General features: G+C 30.4%; 1 long non-coding RNA gene across 1 annotated transcript; it reads right to left on the minus strand.

Moving 5' to 3' along the window:
* Nucleotides 1–2,509: 2,509 nt before the first annotated feature.
* On the minus strand, nucleotides 2,510–9,351 carry LOC136083776 (uncharacterized). The gene is made up of 2 exons (XR_010640075.1): nucleotides 9,070–9,351; nucleotides 2,510–2,794 (listed from the first exon to the last, which is right to left on the minus strand). It is a non-coding gene; the product is annotated as an uncharacterized LOC136083776 (long non-coding RNA).
* Between the last annotated feature and the right edge of the window lie 5,919 nt (nucleotides 9,352–15,270).

A 15,270-nucleotide genomic window follows, 5' to 3' on the forward strand; every position in this document is an offset into this window, starting at 1 on the left:
TATTAAGCTGAACTTGCTGAAGCTAAAATGATGATCTCGGGTGCAATTAAGTGCTCCTGGAAAGACTTTTTTGGTGGCATGGGTGGAAGCAAGCTTTTTAGTAACCTCCTCGTGGTTGCACCCAACTCTATCAAATATTAACAAGTAAACCGTGAGCAAGGGACGGATAGAAGAACAATATTTTTGTGTCAAGGACACCCACAGCCTGAGCTAATAAATTAGTATCCGTCTAGCTTCAGTCCCTTGCCTGCACCAAAAGAGGCACGGAGATGTTGCTCCAGCAACATATCTGGCCATTCTTATACAATAGGTAGTCAGGATGAAAAGTAAAGTGCCTTAATTTAAAATGAGTTTCTGAGTAAAGTTGCATACTCATCAAGTTAACGTAAATGGTGGCTTTCACAAGTTAGACTTGCGACCTGTGGCCAGCGGTCTAGCAAGAGTCTTCGATGAGAATTATAAGTTAGTGTCTGCTCCTCTACTGGGACACTAGTCCCATTGACACGCCATAAAGATCATTGAGGTAAATGCTGTTGGAACCTCCAGAGCTGCTTAAGGTTGTGTCAGTGTATGCCAATTACTGCTTGCTTGGGACGCTGAAGATAACTTTATGCCCAGGGTTCGGCGGGCTTCGCCACTCTGTCGGCACCTGCCCAGCATTCAGAGACTCTTGCGAGTTTTTAGATTGTGCAAGTAGTATGGTTACAAAGATGAATTTATCTTCTATAACTTTAATCTTTTTAATTTTTTTTCCAGGATTATAAAATAGATCTTAGTGACGTATTAATCCAACATTAACAATTATAATATAAAACTTAGTTGCTCCACAATAATAAAACAAAAATGTAAATAAAATGTTTCACAGAACTGGGGCAAGTTGCAGCAGTGAACGGGGTACGTTGCAACACAATACTTTGAAAGTATAAGCCTTGTAGGGCTCACTGAAAAATTAATAGTTAATCTGTAATTTGTATTTGACGGAAAGTAATACTTGAGCTGCAATACTTTTATTATGCGAGACTTCATCTATAACTGACTTGTTTATGCGAGAATTTATCTATAACTGACTTGTTTATGCGAGACTTCATCTATATTAGCGATTTTTTTTTATTGATTTTCTCCCACTTGCTATGGTTTACGAGATTTTTGGAAACGGACGTAACGAAAACAGTTTATTTTATTTTTACGCGCCAAGTAAACAAATTTTCTCTAAAAAAAAATTCAAAATGGTTTCTGAACCATCTTTTTACCGATAAAGTAACCTACTATCAAACTCGTGGATAGACTCGATCCATGATGCATCTTATAATCTAAAAATGCACACATGGGTTCATAATGTGTATATCTAGGATTCCAGTTAACAACATATACCTTCTGATAACTGATCTCGTAAATACATATGTATTTTATTAAAACAGTGATTTCTAATTCTGTTTTGTTTAAAACTATTTATTTAACTGTAATTTAGACATAGTTGTAAACTTGAATATGAGATCCAATTGAAATTTATCTTTATAAGTAATAACATTGATAGTTAAAGAAACCGTCATTTAGTCTATCCAGCTGTTTATTTCTAGTTTTTGGACTACTTTTTTTAATAAATTGAATTTTAATATCTATATAACTTTTAAAGAGCAGATTTTATAAAAAAACGCATGATATATATTTACACTTAAAAAAAACAAAAATAAAAAATACATAAGTTTATATTTATAGCCTTAATTCAATGCTAAAGATGGTAACTTTTTGCTACTTTAATAAAAATTGCGGACGTTTCGGACCAAATTTTTGTATTTCTTTAAAAAAAGTTTTGCGAGCTTTTAGGGCGAAAAAAATCGCCATGCTGACTTGTTTAGTCAACTGGTAATTACTATTACTGATAATTACTTTAGTAAACTGATAATTACTAAACAAGTCGGGTAGAATTCAAGTCTAGGATATTTAATCTAGGAAGTTTAGGATATTTATATTCTATTTTTATTTATTTATCTTAGATGGCCCAAGAAGTCCTTACGGTCTTATCACAGAGCACCGCGGAAGAGCCATTTGAAGGGAAGTTCACGCCTCCTTCCTTACCGATGTTATAAAACTTGGCCAGAGGTGGTGTTGAACCACTGCGCTACGGCTGCTCTCTTTTCGGATTTAAAAACACAATAACATTTTACTAAAAAAAAACAATTTAAAATGTAAAAAAAAATAAAGCAAATGTTTATTAAAATAAATTTTTTTTAAAAAACCAAACAAAAATTAAAAATGACAAAAGTTGTTCAACTTTTATGACAAACTAAACTGTATAAAAGTTTTTACAATGTAAAAACAGAGGATCGTAGCAATACTTAATGCAATAACGCGCGTGAACTTCCTAGTTAAACGCTTCCGCGGTACTCAGTGATAAGACCGTAAGGACTTCCAGGAGCATCTCAATTATCACAAAAAGAAAAAGGAAAAAAGATTATAGTTTGTTACTACGTTCAAAAAGGATGACTTTATGTCTTGAAGACTTGAAGTCTTGTGTTGAAATTTTTTTTTGAAATAGAAATAAAAGATAAGCGGTTGTAACAATATCATCATGTTCCAGCGTTCCAGCGTTTGATTACATGTACCGAGAAAAAATGTTGATGGATTACATTTACAATTCTTTTCTCAAAGTTAGTCAGCGTAAGATGCGGTTTTATTGTTTTTTACAAAAAGTTTGATTAAACTGTTTATCATCTCAAAAATTTTGTTAGCCTCGTTTTCAGGTGTGATATCACAACTCCAAGATTCTATGTTTCGAATGTCCAATTTTTCATGACTTAAAAAAACAATTAAAGAAACCATGGTAATAATATAAAGTATATTGCTATTAAGTTTTTTTATATTTTAATTTCACTGTTACCATTATTTTAAAACCATTTAACTAATTGAATTAATTAATTAAAACTAATTATTTAAAATTATTTAATTGAATTTTAAAAATCAGTTTTTCAACTGTATCTTTATACCATATAATCTCCACTTCAAAAGCAGGGATTTAGATTTTGAAAAAATTCCAATGACAAATATTTAATTAACTAAATTTTCTTCCTATGCTTATATCTTCTTGTTTTTTGCTAAGTAAAACAAATTTTTGTAAAGTATGAATAAAGTAACTTTTATCATGCTTATGCTAACATAGTATTAGGAAAGTTATGGTTGACATAATTTTACTTCAAAACCTTTTTTCTCATTTTAATAAAGTATGCGGTTAAACCTCTAAGATTATTAAATATTTCAATTTATTCTGCTATTTTTGAACATTATCAGTCCGATTAAATATTAAAAGAAAATAAAAAGTATTAAAGACCTAAAAAGCATTTCATCGTTTATAAAAAATATAAGTTTTGTTTTATTGAATTTTTATTTTATTTTAAAAATTAAAATGTTTTTTTTTAATGAGTGACTAAAGGGGCTCTATGAAAAGGTTATGATGATTAACGCATCATCCTTACCTTCTTTGAGTCCTGACTGATTATAACAGTATATCTATCTATCTATCTATCTATCTATCTATCTATCTATATATATATATATATATATATATATATATATATATATATATATATATATATATATATATATATATATATATATATATATATATATATATATATATATATATATATATATATATATATATATATATATATATATATATATATATATATATATATATATATATATATATATTAGGGATATGACTTTTTAATTTTTTTTCAAATAAAATTTTTCCTGTATCATAAATCGATGAACTTTTACCTAAAATCATGAAAAAAGGCCCAAATAGCTTTCTGCAACAAAAAAAGGTCACCCCCAAAATAAAAATTTGATTTACCATTTTTATACATTCATTTTTGACCGATGTTTTAATCTTAAGCTTAATTCTCAGCTTAATTCTATTTATTTCATTATTTTGTTATGAATTTATAAATATAACGCCACACGTTACCATGGCAACGAAACGGCCGTGTGCCGGCAAATACTTGGAATTGTTATGTGATGACGTCATTGTGTTACCACGGTGATATAGACGACTGTAACAGACTGTAGAAGATTATAGAACTTAGTAGAACATTCTGGAAGCTCTAAATAATTATATAAGCGAGCTGCTGTCAGAGCTCAGTGTTGATAATGTGAATAGTTCTATGAAGTACTCTGCGTGTAACTGAGCTAATAAGGAACTACTGTAGCGAACTAAAGACGCTGTAAGTGTACGAAGTATAAGTAGTTGTAGCATTATTGTTAGGATACGGACTGGATTATCGAACTGTTATCAACATTGACTGGATTATCGAACTATAATTGGATTACTATACAGTTAAAGTATTTTGTTAATTAAACGACTTTATTAAACGGATATTTACGCTCAGCTATCCGTAAAGTCGTAACAATATTATATGATGTCTCACAAGAAAAGTCATACCACAGTAACAAAGAACAAGAAGACTTGGACTAAAAATTTGGTGAGATTTCAAGAGTCACACAGAAGAAGAGGAAGCGTGGCTGTAGAAGAACATTCACTCGATGAAAAATCCAGAATACCACTTCAATTGCAGATCGTAGGAAGATACCAGTTTCTCGGAGCATATGTTAAAGGAAGAAAAGAACGAATAGACCAAATTTCTAAGGAAATTACAAAATTGTGGGACAATAAACTGAATTTTTCACGTGTGTCTGATCAAGTGATAAGAGCAAAGCTTATGAAGGTGCTGAAGGTCTATGATGAATGTGTCAAGCGTGGAAAATATGATGTTCTCAATGCATTATTTGACATCACGAAAGTGAATGGCCAGTGGTTATCCTCGGAAGATAAACGTCTATACCACCTACAAAAAGAAAGTAAAGGACAGGTGGGGTACTCAACAGGACAAGTGGCAAGTAAAGAAACCATTCACCCTTCCAAGAGAAGGAAAGTCCAGTCTGGAACAGCAATACCTTCCACATCACAAGTCCTGTCTACCACAGACAGTGGTACTGAATCTGAAAACTGCAAAAGTAAGAGTGAAGATGATGAAGACGACGACGGTGATAAAGACGATGATGAGGACACTCAGAAAAAAACTAGAAAGCACTACAAAAGTAAATTTGCTGTAAGTATGGTTACATCAAGTGGAGTTTCCACAAAGAAAGCTGCTAAAATATGCAATGTATTATCACAACAAGGTATTGATATTCCAACTCCAAGTCAATCAGCAATTTACAAGTCCATATTCAAAGAGGCAGGTAAATTAAAAAAAGAAATGATACAACAACTTAAAATGGAACAGTGGTCCTTACACTTTGACGGCAAACGAATAGATGATAAGGAATATCAGGTAGTTGTACTTCAGAATGAAAGAACTGACGTGAAACTTGATGCACTGCGTTTAAAAGATGGCAAAGCTGAAACTGTTGCTGAAAAAATTGCCAAACTTATTGATGAATACAATTTGTGGAATTCAATTAAGATGATCATTACTGATACAACAAACGTCAATACTGGGAAGAGAAATGGAGTTGTTGTGAAGTTGCAACGTATGTTTAAATTAAAGGGTGTCACAATACCACAATTTATCGGTTGTCAGCATCACGTACTAGACAGGATTCTCCGTCTGGTGATGGACGAAGAACTTGGGGGTGATACCAAATCTCCAAACATTGAATACCCATTTGTGTCTGAACTGTTGAATAAGTATGATGAACTGAAGGATAAGTTTGTGAATGGAACTGTAGAAATTCTTGATAAATCAGGGTGGAGAGACGATATGAAGTTTTTGTACCATTTAACAAGAGTGTTTAGGTTCTATGAAGAACAAAGAAACTTCTCTCTGATTCACTTTCAGAACATTCCTAATATGAGCAATGCCAGATGGAACTCAAGAGCCATTCTCGCCATTCTGGCGTTCATTCTTATGCCTGAAGCGAGAAAGAATTTGGAGAAGGTTTGCAGGTTCATTTCATATGAGTGGGCAGAACATTGGTTTAGTAGTCAAAAGTACAATGACAATGACTTCAAGAATTTATCTGATGTATTGAAGCCTTACAAAAAGGCATTGCAGTCATTCAAAAATCACTGGAAGAAAGAGCCATCCGTCATCGACATACCACGAAGTAATCAGATAGCTGAACGTGCAATCAAGGTGATGCAAGACCTGTATGCTTCCTGCAGAAAGAAAGACAAACTGCAACTTCGATTCATTCTAAGTAATAAGCGCTAGACTCTTTATGAGACGTGAGCATCATGTGACCCATGTACTAAACACAGTAGGCCTATAGACACAGACAGTTATGTATATTGTTGTACTAGACGCTTTGATACTGTTAATTTTGTAATACTTGTATAATTATATATCACATAATGTTTTTTGTTATATCACAGTACATGTTGCATAAATAAATAAAATAACAACAGGAGTATGACTCTTACAACATCTTCAGCCTTTAATATTCATTTACTGTACAAAAGTGTACCTATTGAAAATTCGATTTTTTGGTTTTGGGGTGACCTTTTTTCAAAATATGTCAAAATGAAACATCTATTCGTTCTTTTTACATAAAAGTTCATTGAATTACGATACAGGCCTAGTAGGTTGCAAAAAAGTCATATCCCTAATATATATATATATATATACAACTTTCATATAATCTTGTAAAATATAAATAACATCGTAAACATAAAAACCTTGATAAAAATGTTTTTAATTTTTTTATAATATATATAATAATAATAATAATAATAATAATAATAATATATATATATTTATAAATTAAACGATGTTATATTAATATTGTTTAATCAGCAAAATAAGTTATATAATAATGATGATAATAATATAGGTCGGATTGCATTGCTAAATTGAAATGGTTTTCCGGTAGTATAATTAAAATTAGACAAAAATAAAAGTTTGAAAAAAGTTCTTGCCATTAGTTCCACATATCGACGGTCTAAGACATTACTATCTCAAAAAGTGCAACTTTGTGGTTTCAAAATTTTAAAAAGTAATTTACCACATACCGACGATATGGCAGTAAATAAAGTTTTTCTGCTGGCAGTAAAGGGTAAACAGTAAAACGTCAATACAGTTTCGCAAGAAATTTACGCTGGAATTCTACATGCGCTTTGATTTGAAAAACAATAAAAGATAAAAGTGAAGAGTGCGTATGTTACTTTATTACAACTTGAAAATTATACAACTTGTTACCATAAAAATTTAACCGGTGCTTGTTTCCCACATTGAAAAATTATTATACCGTTGCACAGTTATTCAGAATTAGAGGTTTGAACATGGCTGTGTGTGTTTGTGTGAGCGTGTATGTGTGTGTATGTATGTATGTGTGTGTGTGTGTGTGTGTGTGTGTGTGTGTGTGTGTGTGTGTGTGTGTGTGTGTGTGTGTGTGTGTATTTATACTAGAGAAATGATAAATATAAATCCCTCCCCTCAATAATTATTTTTGATTAATAACTATTATATTATACATGATTTTTATTCAATGTATTATTATTAATTATTTTTTCATCTTAGACTGCAACTATGACTATATTCCTCTTTGAAAATATATTACGTGTATGTATACAATGATAAAAAAAAATACTCCAAAGCGAAGTTAAACAAAAATAAAAAAACACAAAAACATAAGTAAATATTTTATTAAAAAAGTTACAAATTAATATTGGGAAGAGTTGCCGAAATTGAAAAAGCTAAAGAATAAATTTTTTAACCAAAGATGGCTTAACTATGAAAACATTTATGAATTAATTAATAGAAACCGATTTTTCAACCATATTTTGACTTAATTGATTGCACTATTATTGGGAATAAATTTTTTTTTGTCAAGACGCCATTTTGTTTCAATCCAGGCAACAGGTATTCCAAATTAGAATTATTTGATTTCCTAGTCGGAACAGCTCATTTCTTTAAAAAAAAAACCCAGTAAAATCAACAAAAGTCATTTAAAAACTATTTTCATTTCTATTTTTATAGTGACAACTTATACATAATATTCGAAACTTATAATAGGATTAAAATAAAATAAAATTCTACAAATTATAAATTGTACAAAAGCTTCAACTATTATGACGTTCTTTAATTTTATTAATAACAAATCACTAAATAAAGAACTATTTTTTAGGTTTATGATTGTAACTATTTATATTTAATTTGCGTCTGAACTATTTATTCAACCCTTTGAATTTATCATAAATAATAAAAAAATAACGCAAAATAGCTTTAAACTGACGTGCATTTTTTGAGGAATAACTTTCGAAATCTCTCAAAATGTAGGAAATATGAGGTTTTACTATAAAAATGCAAAATACAGAGACATTCTATTTCCAAAATAAGTGCGAGTGTTCCAATTAAAGCGCTGTTCCAATTCCGGCAACTCTCTCTTATAAAATAATTCTCTCTTATAAAAGTAATAAAATATTTACAAAAAATTAAATAATCAGGCTTGAAAATATTTAGTTTAATGAAATCAATAAAGTCACGTAAGTAAAAAAAGTTGTGGCCTTTTTGACTTTAAAAAAAAAAAATTTCTTGTCATAAATGGATGAACTTTTGTTAAAAAACATTGAAAACATGTTCAATTCCTCTAGGTTGTAAAAAAATAGCCACTCCGCAATTAAAATTACGAATCATCATAAATTTAATTTGATTTAAAAACTTTATTTTTTGTTGATGGTTACAATAGTTTTAACAAGAATAAACTAATTAAAATCAACACATTTAACAATTATAGACAATACACACTCACATGAAAATCGTTAAAAACAATAAATAAAAAATAAACCAAAAAAAATCAAATAAATAAATTGACTATATATATGTCCACATATATATAGTCAATTTTCGATTATTCTTTTAAAAAGTATTTAAAAACAAAAAACAAACTACAATTTACAAAATTATAATATAAATTACAAATAACATTAAAAATATTCAAATTCAAATTCAAATTCAAATTACAACCGTTTCATTACAGAAAAATGAGTAAATATTGTATTATAATGTCAGGATAAATAAAAATAGTAATTAAAAACGACAGATTTTACAATAACAATTTTTTGCATACCAATTTTTAATATGTTTTTTGAACACCTCAGAACTTTTAGAGGACATGGTCTTGTTATCTAGAGTGTTCCATAACGAGATGGCTCTAAATATAGTACAACATGTATCCTTATATTTGGAGCAATTTGAAGGTAGAATCATTTTTTTGCTACAACGAAGTTTAAAAGAAAGTTTTTTGTATTGAATAAATCCTTCATAAATTGTGGATTTAGACAATTAATTGATTTAAAAACTTCTATCATAAGAAAGCGCAAATTTCTTAAGTGGATCCTCGAACTATTATCAAAACTTAACAATTCATCAAGAGATAAGTCAAACCTTTTATGGACAATACAAAGAGCTTTTTTATGAATATTATTTATAAGGTTGTCATAGTATTTAGAACAAAACATCCATATTAGGGGACAAGAAAAATTTGACATTATGAAGGCGTTAAACAACAATGTAGCTTTATTACGGGATAAAAAACTTCTTATGCGTGAAAGAGCAAAACATTTACCATTAGCTTTACTGCATAAGTATTTAATGTGTTCTCCAAAATTTAGATTCTTATCAATTGTAACACCAAGTAGTTTCACCCTATCAGAGGCAAAAACAGTTATATTACCTATTTTTAGGTATTGATTTTTTGTGTTTTTTAAACCAACTAAAAGTAATTGGAATTTATCAGGGTTGGCAACCATCGAGTTAAACTTAAACCAGGCAATGTATTAGTTGCTTCTTTTTGCATTCGAAAAATAACTTTTTCTAAGCTGTAATCACAGGCATACAGCGTATTATCATCTGCAAAGTTGCACAATTCAGTATCTTTAATAAAGAAGAATATATCATTTATAAAGATATTAAAGAGGATGGGCCAAGAATGGAACCTTGAGGCACTCCCGACAAAATATAAACCCAATTAGAAACAGAAGGTCCTATCCTTACCCTTTGTTTACGACCACTAATAAACGATATAAGAAATTTAAGACTTTCTTTAGAGAAACCATACGCTTCTAATTTAGTAATAAGTAGATCATGCGGAATAAAATCATACGCTTTAGATAGATCCATTAATAATGTTCCAACAATACCTCCATTGTTAATGCATTCATGCCACTTATTAAGTAAAAAAATAGGTGTATGCTGAGTACTATAACCTCTACGAAAACCACACAAAAGTTTGTCAAATTTTGGCTCCATAAATAACAAAATCTGTTCATAAACGATCATTTCAAAAACTTTGGAGAGAGCGGGTAGGATACTTATAGGGCGATAGTTAGCCTTATCTGTTGGGTCATTTTTTTAAGACACGGTAAAACATCCGCCATTTTTAGAAATGACGGGAATGTTTCATCTAAGATGCTATTATTGATACAATCTGTAAGACTATCCCAAAAGTATATTAAGTAAGATTTTAACATAAAAGTTGGTATTTAACCACTTGTTTTTTTTTTCATTCATAGACCCTATAATTTTTGTAATATCATCAGGTGTAATACAATGAAACTTGAAATTATGTGCATTCATTTTGAATTTATTTTTAATGTTTCTTATACTAGGATGGTCAACATACTTTTTTATAGCTGACCCAACTGGGTCTGAAGTGCAAGGAGAAAAAGACCATTTAATATGGTCGGCCATACTTGATGGCAATGCAACATTTATGAAATATTTATTAAAAATATTAGTCAACAAAGAACTGTCTGAGATAATGTTGCCATTTTCAGTCAAAGTGATACGCTCGTTAGAATTTGTAGATTTGTCCGAAAAGAAAGGCTTAGTTTGCTTCCAGAGAGATGTATTTAAAGTCGAATGTGTATTGATTTGCTCAAAGTACTTCTTCTTATTTTTTCGGTTAAGCTTAACCACTAAATTCCTTTGTTTTTTGTAAATTAGAGCTGAAAAATCTGATTTATCAACTAAAAAATTTTTTATATAATAAAGAGCGGAGCATAATTGCTTTTCGTAAGTCTTTAGTTATAAAAGGTTTATTGTTACCTCTTAGGATTTTTGATTTAAAAGGGGCATGAATATTAAGCAAATTGCTGAATATCTCATTAAAAGTACTAATATCATAACAAGATTTTAAGTTGAAACGGAGTATTTTTGCAAAAATCTCACTTGGTTTCACCTAATATAAGTATATCAACAGTTTTATTTATATAGGTAACAATATCTGAAAATTTATTACGAATTGAATTAATATTTAAAAATGCTAAACTGATATTTTTGGGATATTTGGCCCTTAGTTTATCCAAATCAGAATTTAGACTAATTTCTGCAATAGTACTTGGTAAGGTAGATTGGTGATAAGAATCTATAGGGGAATGTCTATCAAATAGACTTTAGATATGCAATAAAGTTCATGGCAAGTCTACCTGATCCTCGTGTGTTTAGGTGAAGACCACGTAGCCCAAGGTGTTCATTAGACAAATTAGAGTTATCAATAATATTAAATTTAGTTAGTTTTAATTTTTCGGCTAAGTGTAGCGAAGTTAATTGAGCTTTAGCATTATCGAAACGACGAATTGGTGTAGATAAAATTATTGAACATGAAGGGTTAGATTTTGAAATGAAGGAAACAAAATCTTTTAATTTTGCCAAAGCAGATTCAGACGAATCATTTGTACAATTATTTGTTCCAACATGCAGGATAATATTTGAAGGTTCTTTTTTCAAAAGTGGAACTAGGTTATAATGCATGTCTTCAATCGTAGCACCACTAAATACTCTTACTTTTACTTTTCCAAGCTTATGCTTTTTTTTTCGTTAATCCCCATCAAAATAGAGTCTCCACATATTAGCGTCGTTCCTACTGGCCATTTATATTCATCTGTTTGGTTATTACGAGGATTGATTATTTTAGTGACATTGTTTACTTTTTTTATTTGATTTTTTGTATTTTTTACTTTTTTTATTTGATTTTTTGTATTTTTTACATTTCCAACCGCTTTTGTACTAAGGGAACTTGAAGTCGAAACAACACCATTTAATGAAAGATTTTTATACTTTAAAAAGTCGGACTGATAATTTTTTCTGACTGAGACGAGTTGACTTGTTACATTTTCAAAATTATTTATTGAATTACGCATTGTTTTACTATTGTTTGAGTTTGAGGATACAGCTGATTCAGGAATATTATATTTTTTTAAATTTAAATATTTAATGTTTAATTGACGGCGAACATCTGCTAAGTCATTATTTAAACGGTCTTTAATCTCTTTACTTTTTCTATCAATAATTTTAATACTACATTCTTGTTGCCGGAAAGCATTAATGGTTTCAGCTTTTGGTGAATTAATTGAGTTAATTCACCAAAAGTTAATTTAATGGGCTATTAAAATCAAAATCGTTTAAAAAGTTTAAGTTTTGACTTGATTTTAAATCAGTCACGGTTGATTTGACTTCTAGCTTATCGATTAAAACGGCAATAATTTTCCTGAACTCCGATAACTCCTCTTTTAGAAATAAATTTTCATCTTTTAAAATTGAAAGACTAATTTCGCTGCTTTTTAAGTTTTTTAATCTTCGTAAATACTTTCCTGCTCTTTTTATTCTTTTATGGATGTTGTTTATTCATAAAGATTTTTGAGTGTTCCATTCTCAAGTTTACTTGTGGTTCGGCGAAATCTAGTAAAAAGCTTTCAAAATCATTTAGGTAACTAATAGTCTCTGTTTGATTTGCATTATTGTTGTTCTTAGTTTTACTTTCTTGTAATAATAGATCCTCCGTAAATTTAGCTGCCATCTTTTTTTTCTCCGTAAATTTAGCTGCTATTTTTTTTAATCATTCATTTAATCTTGTTACTGCTACTACTAATACGTGTGGCTTTGCTGAAAATCATTTAAAACTTGTATAGATTAGAAGTGTTTAGAACTTTAGAACATTTTGGAAAATTCCAGAATATTTTATACGACTTTAGAACATACTGGAACAATTTAGAACATTTTAAAAATTAGGAATATTCTAGAACAATTTATACTGTGTGTATATCAGAGGTGTAGAAAGAATTTTTTGGTGTTCGAGATAGGTAACTTTGAGACATGGAGCAAACTCCAAACATTTATATGTTTATACTTATGTCAAATAATGAGGGTTTGCAAAAAATTGCGATGATGAGGCTAGGAACAAAAAAGCCATAAAGAATAGCTGAATGAAGTGGTAAGATATGTTCTTATAAAAAATGGAATGTGCTAAATAGAAGAAAGTTTCGTGGATTTTATAGAGAGCTTTCAAAAGACTGAAAATAGCATTGCAGAAGAAATCCTAGGAAAAATGAAAATTGATAGATTATATAATGCAGATTGCAGAGTCCAGGGGTATGACAATGGAGTAAATATGGCTGAAAAATACAAAGGAGTTCAAGCACAAATCATTAATATCAATGGAATAGCATCATTTTTACCATGTGCAGCCCATACTTTTAATTTGGTTGGCGTTCATGCTGCTGAAGTCTCACCTCTTATGGTTACATTCTTTGGATTTGTTAAAAAAATATTCACATTTTTCTCGAATTCTATATCATGATGAGAAAACCTGATGATAGAACTCCCAATTTCATTAAAGGGTCACTGTTAAACAAGATGGTCATCAAAAAAAGAAGCACTTGCTTCCCTAAACAATCAAGTTGTGGAAGTTTATTGTGTTTTACAAGACATAAGTACAAAAACAACTATAAACCATGAAACTGTTGCTAGTGCAAAAGACCTAATCAAATTATTCAATTTTAAATTTCTTTGTTTGTTAAACCTGTGAACTAAAATTCTTACATTAATTGACAGAGAAAATCATGCAATGCTAGCCAAAAAAGTTTAAATTGACATTGCCTCAAAAAAAATAAATGGGCTTGTCTCGACCATCCAGTATCTCAGAGAAAGAGGAGTGAAAGACATCATAGAATATGCCAAACAAACAGCAAAAACAATTGTTAAATCAAGCGCATGATGTTTGATGAGGCTGATAATGATGATGGCATTTTAATCAAACCAGAACATGACTGTGTCATTCAATACAACTGTGTGTTTGACAGCATTATCACACAAATGCAATGACGATTTGAGGCAATTTCTAAAGTATCATCTGACTTTCTATTTCTCACTGGAAAACATATCTCCCTTAACTCTGTTGAAGACCTTAAGCAAAAAGCATTTAGCCTAGCCCATAAGTACAAAAATGATTTGGATTCTTTAGAACTGCAAGCTGAGATTGAGAGTTTCAAGTTTCAGGCAAAAGCTATGATGGAAAGTTTGGAATGTGCTAATCCAATTGAAATATTGCAATTCATACACTCGTACTCTTTAACAGATGGATATCCGAACATCGAAGTTTCACTCAGGATTTTTCTTACTCTTCCAGTGACAGTTTCAACATGTAAAAGAAGTTTTAGTAAACTTAATTTAATCAAAAATTACTTGCGATCAACCACGGGACAAGAACGCTTATCCAGTTTGGCTACTATTTTAACTGAGAATGAAATAGCAAAGAAGGTAAACTATGACCAAATTATAGATAATTTTGCTTGCATAAAAGCACAAAAAGTCAATTTTACTTGATATATATTAAACTTATTTGTTATTGCTAATAAATTTTTAAGTGCTAAAGAATTTTTTTATTGGGGCCATTTTCAATTTTTTTGTTACTATCTCTCGAAGGTTCAAACCACAGCCTGTAAACGTAATTAGAAGTTACTAAACTAGTTTTTTGGAGAAGGGAAGTCTTTTTTAAGGGTGGGTTATCTTTATGAGGGGGTGGGGTGGCAGGGCCAATTTTAGTGGATAGGCGCCAAATGTTCTGAGGCCCCTGGCGCCATTTTAGCTTGCTACGGCACTGAATATTGCAACTAAAGTTCACAGAGAAACGCATCAACAAACGTCAGTTTACCATTTGCCAACACCATGTGTTAGATAGAATCACAATCGCCGAACATTGAATATTCATTTGTATCTCAACTGTTGAAGGAGTACGAACAACTGAAAACACAGTTTGATAACAAATAGAAGTAATTTTCGAAGCATTAGGCTGGAGAGATGATATGAAATTTTTATTTTATCTCACTCGAGTATTTTGATTTTTGATGAAAAGGAACATTTTCCATTGATCAGGTTTCAAAAATTACCCAACATCAGCAATGGGAGGTGGAATTCCAGAGCTATACTAGCGATCCTGGCCTTCATTTTAATTCCTTCAACAAGAACAGTTCTGCAGACCATTGGTTTACAG

The sequence above is a fragment of the Hydra vulgaris genome, chromosome 08 (assembly GCF_038396675.1).
Source record: "Hydra vulgaris chromosome 08, alternate assembly HydraT2T_AEP".
NCBI classification, from domain to species: domain Eukaryota; kingdom Metazoa; phylum Cnidaria; class Hydrozoa; order Anthoathecata; family Hydridae; genus Hydra; species Hydra vulgaris.